General features: G+C 35.0%; 1 long non-coding RNA gene across 1 annotated transcript; it reads left to right on the top strand.

Moving 5' to 3' along the window:
• The first annotated feature begins 8,852 nt into the window (after positions 1 to 8,852).
• Positions 8,853 to 10,210, top strand: LOC139693243 (uncharacterized). Its single transcript, XR_011702029.1, has 4 exons — positions 8,853 to 9,003; positions 9,091 to 9,156; positions 9,813 to 9,868; positions 9,948 to 10,210. It is a non-coding gene; the product is annotated as an uncharacterized lncRNA (long non-coding RNA).
• Positions 10,211 to 11,082: the final 872 nt, after the last annotated feature.

The raw sequence follows: 11,082 nt of genomic DNA on the forward strand, positions 1-11,082 counted from the left end.
ATATATATATATATTTAATTACATAAAAAACATGTAGATTTTTAAAACATAGGAACCCAAAGAAAGGACACTCACATTTGTAGTTTTGACGTTGGGGCCGACCCACAACATTTAATGTGTTCGAGATATATATATATATATATATATATATATATATATATATATATATATATATATATATGCTTTCATAGACGTAACACGGAAGTGCCGAATAGTACAATACACAGTAACACACAAAATAGAAACACAAAAAAAAGAGAACACTCCCACGTATTTTCTTGATATTTCGACGGAAACAATCCGTCTTCCTCTGAAGATATAGAAGTAATAATAATTACTTCTATATCTTCTATTACTTCTTAATAGTAATTACTTCTATATCTTCAGAGGAAGACGGATTGTTTCCGTCGAAATATCAAGAAAATACGTGTGAGTGTTCTCTTTTTTTGTGTTTCTATATTATGTGTTACTGTGTATTGTACTATATATATATATATATATATATATATAATATGTATATTTATATATATTTATAAATATGGGTGTATTTATTATATATATGTATATATATATATATATATATATATATATATATACATATATATATACTTCTGTCGTTCTGAAGACGACAGCCGTGCTGTCGAAACGTAAAATAACAAATTGTGAGTGTCCTTTCTTTGTGTCTCTATATTCTAAAAATCTACATCGGTGTTTTTATATATTTGTGTGTCGCCGAAGAGCGTTCCATTTTGAAGATATTTTATATATATATATATATATATATATATATATATATATATATATATATATATCAGAATCTGATGAAGATGGTCGTGCTGTCCAAACATCAAAACTACATATATATAACATTTGAATGACACAATAGAACACTAATAAAATAGATAACACTTACTTCTTGGTATTTCCAAAATTGTTTTACTCATGGCTACCCTCCATACCTATATTCCCCATGCAGAAGGGTTTTCCTCCCTTTGGCATTATCTTTCTCTACGCCCCCTAACCCAGTGCCAATCGACTGAATTTCTCCTCAATCTTGCCACTTTCATCCTGACTAAAAATGCATTCTTGTTCCAAAATTGTTTTCGCCTACAGACCAAAGGCACAGCGATGGGAACGAGGATGGCACCATCATACGATAATCTCGTCATGGGCCATGTCGAAGAGACTTTCCCCTCAAAGCAACCCTTCCAACCTCTTTCCTGGGTCCGCTACATAGACGACATTTTTATTCTCTAGACTCATGGCCCGGAGTCTCTCAATAAATTCTTATCGGTCTTAAATTCGTCTTTCACTGTTAAATTCACCTCTTCCATTTCAGACTCCACCATCACCTTTCTTAACACAGACATCTCACTTCAAAACAACAAATTCACCACTTCGGTTCACATCAAAGCCACTAACCATCAGCAATACCTACACCACACAAGCTGTCATCCTCAACACACGAAACACTCGATTCCTAACTCTCTCTCTATCCACGGACACAGAATTTGCAACACCAGAGCCACTCTCAACAAATACCTTGACAATCTACACCTTGCACTCTTCAAATGCGGTTACCCAGAAAAGCTCCTACAAAATAAAATCCACCGTTCCACCCGACCACACCCACCACATAAAAGCAAGCCCACATCTGACGCAGGACTCAACCTTTGCACCAACTATTTCCCTGGATCATACAGACTGAAAATTTTCCTTAAAGAACTGTTTCCTATTTTACATGACAGTTACGTAACCTCATCCTTACTACCCCAATGCCCATCTATCGCATGCAGACGACCTGCCAATCTTAAAAACCTTCTGAGATCCACCAACCCTTGGTGTGTAAAACATGTCTACTTATTACCTCGTTTCCACGCTAATTGCCTCTCAAAAAACATTACTTATCTTTTGTCATGGAAACAATGTACTTCATTTAACATAGGGGAATACGTTATCCCTTATCCATTCGAATGTACAATCACCGGTACTCCTGCAATTCTTCCTCACTCTCTTCTCTTCCTATCCCACAGACTGCTGGTTCGATTAATAGGCATTATAACTCATCATCAAACTCCTCTCTACCCTCCCAGAGACATCCATCACATGCAGAAGCAGAAAACCATCTCTTGGGACATTTCTCCATCTCCATATAAGCATCCTTAACCATGTTCATGGTCTACGAACTGTATGAGCCTTTGTGTTAGTTGTAGTGCTGTACAGGGTTAATACGGGGGCAATTCTCGAGAAAGGAGAGGAAATATGAATGTCTGAATGTTGCCATTGCTAAGCTCATGATACTCTGGATGAACAAGCGATGAAGAACACGTCAACAGAGTGAGGGAAGGGTACAAAGTTGACCAAAGTAGAAGCAGTAGGACAGAAGGACACCTCATAAGGCATTGAGATTGCGTGTGAATCTAATTGGGGAAGATTAGCAGCATTCGAGAATAGATTGAAGACCTAGGATGGAGTATATGGATGGCAAAAACAAGTATATTAGTTCTTTTATGTGAAAGAACTGGCATTTATCAGAGAACTCCACACAAAGAAATGATTTATTCCAAACACAAATGCCACAGGTCAAGTTAGGAGTCATTCTGAGTCAAATATTGTGGCATTTATATATTTCTGCCTTTTTAACAAAGATTCACAGACTGCTGTGTTGTTAATGGGCATTGTTCCTCATCGCAAAACTCCTCTCTACCCTCCCAGAGACATCCATTACATGCGGAAGCAGAAAACCATCATTTGGGAAAACTTTGGGACATTTCTCCATCTCCATATAAGCATCATTAACGATTGTCAGGGTGTCCAAACCCGATTTCCTGAGTTAAACAGATAATTTAAATACATATCATTCGCCTAAGGAATGTGGCATTGTGAATAGGTGATGTGACTGTGGAACAGGGGTCGTGTCTAGCAGTGATCCGCAGACTGTAATGGCCAGCGGACATCTTAAGTGGGTTGTGTTGCTTTCCCAAGATCTCTCTTCATTATTCTCGCGACAAATCATCCCATTCCAATTGTCCGCTTCACCAGGAAAAATAGTTTTACTTAAGTTTTAGGTCAAACTCTCTATTTTTCTTTGGTACTGTGTGGTAAATGTTATTGTTGGTGTGTTGTCTGCAAAGTGTTCTCTTTTGTTCACGTTGATTGGCATACAGATGTTATTTGTCAGGACATACAATACTGCCCATGGGCCCAAAGCAATGGGCTTAAGGTTATTCAATAAACTTCCCCATGAAATCAAATATGAAACAAAAGTACCTGTTTTCAAGAAAAAGCTGTTTAACCTTGGAAAGAAAGTAAAACCCAAAGCCGTACATTCGGCACCACGATGGGAAATTCCCTTTCTCCATTTCTAGCAAACCTGTTCATGTCCCGCTTTGAAGAGCAATGTCAAGGAAAATTTACCTACTTCCCAAAAGTTTGGTTTAGATATGTAGATGATATATTCGCAGTCTTTGATACCAACTCATGCTCTTTAGAAGCATTCCAAAACCAACTTAACAGCCAATACCCCTCAATCAAGGTCACAGTCGAATCTGAAACAGATCGGTCCCTCCCCTTTCTTGATCTTAAGATATCCAGAACCCCCTCCAACCACCTCTCATTCAACATCTACAGGAAACCAACCCACGCCAACAATTACATACACGAATCTTCTTTCGATCACAAAACACACAAATTCGCTGCCTACCACTCCCTAGTACATATAAATAAATAAATTACTTTCTTTCCATGCACTCGGCCGTAGTACGTTCTTTATCTATTTATTTGTTTAACCTTTTAAAAAATAATATGTTCTATTCTGTAAACGAATACCTTGAATTGTCGCAATGCATCAATTCCGGCTTAAACAATTGATATGTAATTATACTAGTGTATTGGTATGTATATATATATATATATATATATATTTATATATATATATATATATATATATATATATATATATATATATATATATATATATATATATATATATATTTTGTATCTCTTCTATTGTGAAATTGTGAAAATTATATTTGACGTGTCCTATATTTGTGTATGTATGAATATGCAACAAATCTCCGGACAAATAAATGTATTATTATTATTATTATTATAACACCTCGTTGATTTTGATTATTGTTAAGATGGAATTTGAATCTGTACTGATAATCCTGTGATTAGTCAGTTGAACACAAATTTGTCTACTGTGTGATTGTGACTTTATTCCTATAAAAGTATTACTTATGCATTTGTATGTATGAAGTACGTTTTTTTAAATTTGTAAGGTGTGTGTTTTTATAAAGCTTTCACAATTGAAGCACGTACGTAGTATGGAAATCATATACCAGATGTGTTCTGAAGGTCTGTTTACTTCCTTCTTAAATGGATAGCATCCAGCAGTTTTCAAACCATAAAATAACGATTGTGTATAATATTCACTTATATAAAATGTGCATCTTAATCAAAAAAACATTCTGAGTTTGCATTTTCCCTTTTTGGGACCTATTTTGCAAATTATTATTGATATAAACTAAGCACCAGGTTCATGACAATATTATTATTAACATTAGTTAAGTTATATTGTAAACCATTTTATTTCTGGTGGACCAATCTATGGTTTGGATGTACTTTTCTGTCTCTCACAATGCTTTTGTAGTCAATGTTTAAGTATTTGTTATTATGCTTTGTTATCATTTCTGATGAAATTTCACGATAGAAATAAAATGTGTGTGTATTTATTTTGGTTATTTGAGCAAAATGAGTTTTATTTTGCATCGTAGTTTATCTTATTTTCCTTCGTAGCAGATGCCGTATCAAAGTAAGCTTACATTTTATCATCAGTCTACATAGGTCTGTTCAACCTGTCATCATAAACCTGTGCAACAATATTTTTTAGTTAACTCAACATGAAAAAATGGTTACCGTATTTTCACATCAATAAGGCACGAGTTATCTTTACAAATATGTTCGTTTGATCTAAAAAGTTACGATACGCGTAATCTAATGAAAATTGAATCAATCCAAGCATAGACTTATTTTTACACAAAATAAATACAATTTATACATATATATATATTATATACTATATGAATATATATATTATATATATGTATGTATATATATATGTGTGTGTGTGTAGGTATGTATGTATGTATATATATATATGTTATTAGGTAATCTACTGGTTAAGGTAGGTTTTTGGATGGACACAGCTACGAAATAAATATTTTGTGACTCCTCAAAAAACACAAAATCCATCATCCTACTCTATATCAGGTCCCTCTTCATCTCTGAGTACTTTCTTCATCCCGTCCAACATCCCTATCCTATTCCTTCCCTTTCCTCTTTTGCCCAACATTTTCCCCTCTATCACAGTCTTCAACATCCCGCTGCCGGTCGATACCCCCTTCAGCAACTTTTCCTGCCTCCATAGGATTGCTCCCAACCAACCCCTCTCTTCGCCTCTCATCATACCAAGTAATTCCTCATTTGTTTTCCTTCTTTCGGTCCATTTCACCTTCTCCATTCTTCTCCACACCTCCAGTCTAAGTCTATCCTCCTGCTTCAATGACTACCATCCCGCGCCGTACATAGCTACGCTCCAAATCAAAGTTTTTACGAGTCTTCTCTTAATATCCTTACTCAACGTACCTGCCATCTTAATTCCCTCCTTGTGTGAAAGCCTATTTGACTAGCGCAAATCTTCTCCTTACGACCCTAAATATATGTGTGTGTGTGTGTATATATATATATATATATATACATATAAAGATCCGTGGCATATATACACGTTCAAAATACCTATGAAGCCTTGGGCGCACAGGGTATCTATACAAATTCATGAGAATTACTGATTTCTTGGTGCGGGTTATACAATAGGTGAGCGTTATCGATGGGAAAATACGGTATAAGTATCACATAGTGATATTTTAGCAAGAACATTTTATTCTTTCCTTAGATCAACCATAAATTAATCCACTGATTTCGAAGGTATAAAGAGCCATTATGCTTTGAGATTAAGTTTGAAAGTATTGTAAGGAGATGATTTCATCACGATGAAGAATATTCAGGTTTTGTTCTTATATATACATGTTATTCTTAACTACCGTATTTCCTCATAGATTTACGTGCGCGTTATCTTACAAAAATGTTCAGATAATCGAAAGAAATGACGATGCGCGTTATGTAATGAAATATTGAAAAAATCCGAACATACTAGTATTTTTACGCGCACTCGTCCGATAAAGACGTATTTTTACACACGCTATATATAATTTTTATGCGCATATATATATATAATACTTTATTCATTTTGAAAATGGTACAACCATATTAAATGTCGTCATTATAAATATTATTCAATATATAAACTTAAGTTCTCAAATGTTATGAAGATTGTCGCAAAAGAATTCATCAAATGAGTAAAGTGGGTGAGCAAGTAACCAGGTATATACCCTATTCTTGAAACTCTGGATATCGTCTGATTTCAACTGAGTAAGCAGATAGTTATGCATGTTCATAATATGAAATGTGTCGTAAGTTGATGACAATCTATAATTAGTAATAATATTAGATATGATATCTCTTGCGGAGTAGTTACATATGTTAATACATATGCTCGGCATTTATACAAGTTCAAGATAACTAAGAAGACCTGGGCTATACAAATTCATGATGACTACAAAGATCCGTGTGCGCGTTATCGAAGGGAACATACGGTAATAAAATTAGGTTGTACACATAAAGGGCAGCCAATGTAATAATTTGCACGCCATTTAAAAAACCTGCGGGATTGTCTGAATGGTAAGTTTAAGATAGTTCTCATTATCTTTTTATGCACTGGGAAAAATCTTTTGGCAATTGCTTTTGAGCGACCCCAGAATATAATTATAATTATCGGGAGTGAAAATTTGCATGATAAAGATTGTTTAGGATATTTAAACTTGGACTAAAGGAGCAAATATCTCAGATGAGAGAAAGTTTTGTTGAGTTTTGAACTTTATTTTTAAGTATATATAAATGTATGCATGCAGTTTCTTGTACTTTTATTCACAATAACTTGTTTGAAGTTCTATTTTTTTGGAGTCTACTCAATGCTCTGGCTCAGGAGTGGTTTTGGTGTTTGTTGGAATGGTATTAACTGTTTCAGACATAGGTTTAAAATAAGGTAGACATTTCTTCTCTCGTCATGATTGCTGTCAAGTTATTAAATGATTTATTTCTAAATGAAATATTTTTACGTATGTGGCAACCGAATTCGCCGCCATATAACCATTGCGCATTATTCCACAGGTGATTCTAGAGTAACTATTTTCAATGTCTCATACATGAAATAACCAGAAATCGTTTATTGTTATATGATCTAATTCATCTGAATTTCACTCTACCAGATTACTCAATAAATGACAACTTATATTATACTTATTATAACAAATATATTGGGTATTTGAATCAGTTTGGGCAAATTTAAACAAAAGAAATGCGGAATGCGAGATAGAATTTCGTTCAATAACTTATTACTTCCCGGCAAAACGAGACGCATGGCATGATGTGTGTGAATTTGGTGAAGATACTGGTACAAATTGCTCATCTCCTAACTCCTTTAATATGGATCTCACACAATTCCACGCAGTTAAACCTGAAAGGGTAAATTATATTAATATTTTCAATTCATTTGCGGCTGTCGGTTAGCCATGATTCTAGATCATGCTAGAACGTCTGAGGGTCGAAACGGCGTTTGCTGTTATTTAGTTATATTGATTTCATATTTCGTTGCTTAGTTTTCCTTGATTTATTTCCTAAATGAAACATTTTCCAAGTTCCAGTGACTTCTAGGTTTTCGAATTTTTCAGGTGTTAATACAGATGAAATCCTGAGACCTTTTATCGTAGGGTCGCTTTGGAAGTTTTATTTTAGGCATTGATTTTGGTGATATTCACTTTCATTTCTTTATGCATATTCCCTGTTAACTATCAACGTAGAGGGCATCGGCTTTTTCTATTTTGAAGAAATATTCCGAGGTCCAATATAAAAGTTCACTGTTTTGCACGACGCATATCAGTAAAAGTATTAAACTTATCATAGTTTTAATTGCTCTTAGAGTAAATGGAGGACTTAACGGTATATATTAATGCTATGATGTCTCTTGTATATGTACATAATCATTTAGGACTTTTTTTCTTTAGGTAATTAGAGACTATGACCTTTTTCCGACAATATGCTATCAATACTAGAGAGATTTTAATGATTTCAAGTCCATATGCATAGCCTTTTTCATCACTGGCTTAACTTTTCAGGAAAATTAATAGGATGTTAGTATATATTGGTCACTTACTTTTGTGGTATTAAAGTCGGCGTTATTTCGTATGTCATTAACCAAATAGTTTTAGTGTTATGTCAATGTTGAGATCTCTACAAATTAAGATATTGTCTTTCAGAGTCAAGAATAGGGATAGTGCTTGTTCCAGTTGATTGCATAAATGTTCAAATACAGCATTTGGGGAGCGATACAAAGAAGCAATGATCAGATTCAGGGCCTTCAACATGATCGCAGATATTTCAAAGTGCAATTCCAGGCAGAATTTATCATATATATGAACGAATTTGTAGAGACCCGTCAATCTTGTCATTGCATGGAAAATATTGGATTAATAAGGTTGTAATAATGGAAGGTTACATTCATAGCGGTTTACAAAAATAATTTTCCGTTTCAAATAAGTCCAAGGGTTCGCTCCAAGCATATCTGACTTCCTTTGTTTGCGCGCCACCCATCAACTAGACGCCATGCTTTCCGAAGGACATGTGATTAATGTCTTGGCTTATGTGCCGTGATTGTAAGCAGTATTTAATATTGTTTGAGTCCGTTAAAGTTTGAATCCAATGAATTGTGTAGTTGTTTTCAACGTAGGGGAGATTGAATACGACTTAGAGTGTCGTTGCTGCGATTTGCTCGAGATAAATTACGTAATTTGGAACCTTGCAGGAAAATAAGTCTTTTTGCATTCTGTGGGTAGATTTGTTTAAATGTGGCGAAGATAGTCATAATGATAGCAGAAAATGCGCCTGAGTTCTTAATTACTATTTTTATTTCAGTTGAGGCAGATGACAAGAGATCTTACGAGAACTTCTGACTGTCGGCGGTAGCTGGAGTTCATATAGGTACAAAAATTCTGATAACTTGCATTGTTGATAGCTACTGGAAGCTTCATATTAGACAATAATTTGAGTAATCATTACTTTTTTTCAATAAGTATTCCCTGTTTGCTATCATGTCAGGTCTCATGTGATTTTCCTCTTTCCTTGAAGAAATATTTCGTAGGTCAAATTTACAAATTAATGACTTGCATCACAGGAACTATAAAACTACTCAAATAATTTTAAATGCTCTTAAAGTACATTTAATGGAGATATTATTGCTTTATCTGTGCACTATTAAGTATAACCGCATGTTACAAGTTGAAAGTTTTCCAGGCGTTGACATACATTCAGCGTAATTTTATGCTTAATTTCACACAGTCATCCAATGATCACGTAAATTGTTTGCGTCTTTTAATTAAATGTATATTTGCATTGTTTGGGAAGGGCTCTATTAATTCTGCAGATAGCCTGTTACAATCGATGATTGATGGAAAGAATTATTGGAAGGGACAGATGGCACAAAAATGTAATATTAAATGCTATTGATGAAGTGTGATATCTGGCATCAAAAGCGAAAACTTAACGAGGAAGCCGAGATTTTTCAAACTCGTATTCTTTTCAAATGTGCAACCCAAGTTTTTAAAGCTTTTAATTATCTTTAAGATTTTAATTTTCAGTTGCGGGGAAGATTATGGCATGGACAATCCGTGGATAATTGAAGAGTTAAACTTGAGTGAGTGAGTTGATAATACTTCGTTGTTGTCTGTTTTTTGTGTGTAAATTAAAAGTTTTTCCTTGTCACCTCTGAATAGGCTGCGAAGTCCGTGAACGGTAGCATCAAGGCGACTATTACGGAGATGGGAGAGGGCCGAAATTCGGATCACCTGTTCAGCAGCAGTGCAATTTCCAAGCACGGATACAGGGGATACCACCGTTTTTGCGTGGGACACAAGGTTTGGTACATGTTAATGCCAAACAAGAGGAAGCATGTGGCCGCTCATTTGCGTGTCACCAGCAAAACGAGGCCATCGATCGGAGAAGAAAAGGAGTTGCACACGCGTAATGGTGTGCGATTGGAGACGATTTTATGTGTAAGGTATGAACAGTCAATGCCTGTGCAACCTTGTTATAATGAGGTCTTCAAATCGTCTTCAAGGGTAACATTCGTAAAACGAAAAAATGATATTTAATACGATGAGGCGTTTCTTGCGAGGGGGTAAATCCCCCCAAGCTTGTTAGCAGTGTAGTAAATCCCCTTTCTGGAATTACAAACCAGTTTCCCAAAAGGTATTTATTGCATAGAATTCAGTTGATCGGAAAGACTTTGTGACCGGCTTGTTGTGGACTGAGGAAATTGCCGCCCATGATCACTTCTGCTTGGAAGCCGTGACCTCTTGTGGTGATTTCCTGAACGTGGAACAGTTGAAATATTGGCGCGAACCAACTGCATGGCAACAGAAATTTACATTGCGCCGCTAATCTCATTTCGAAATAATGTACCAGATATGTCTGAGAATTAAGCCGGAGAGGTCCAAAAGTTCATGAAGAGATATTCTATGGAGATAGGGCCAAAAATTACTAAAAACCTTCAAATAATAATAATAATAATATTTATTCATCCAAGAGACACAGTGCATAGTACTAGCTCTAGCAAGTGTATAGGACATGCCATGGTTTACAAAAATAGAAAGTATTACAAGAAACAAGTGTTACAAGGATAAAAGGAAGGAATGAACATTTATGAATTAGGTCTCAGGTATTCTTTGATGCTGTAAAAACACTTATCAGAGAGGTATTCTCGGACCATTTTCTTGAATACTGGTTCACGCTCTTCTTTTTTAATACATATAGGTAGATTATTATATAATTTTATACACATTGACTTAGGACCATTTGCAGTCATGGTTAAGTTTGTTGATTTTACATGCAGGTTGTTGCATTGTCTTG

This window comes from Hetaerina americana, unplaced genomic scaffold (genome assembly GCF_022747635.1).
Source record: "Hetaerina americana unplaced genomic scaffold, ioHetAmer1.1.p SCAF_45, whole genome shotgun sequence".
NCBI lineage: Eukaryota > Metazoa > Arthropoda > Insecta > Odonata > Calopterygidae > Hetaerina > Hetaerina americana.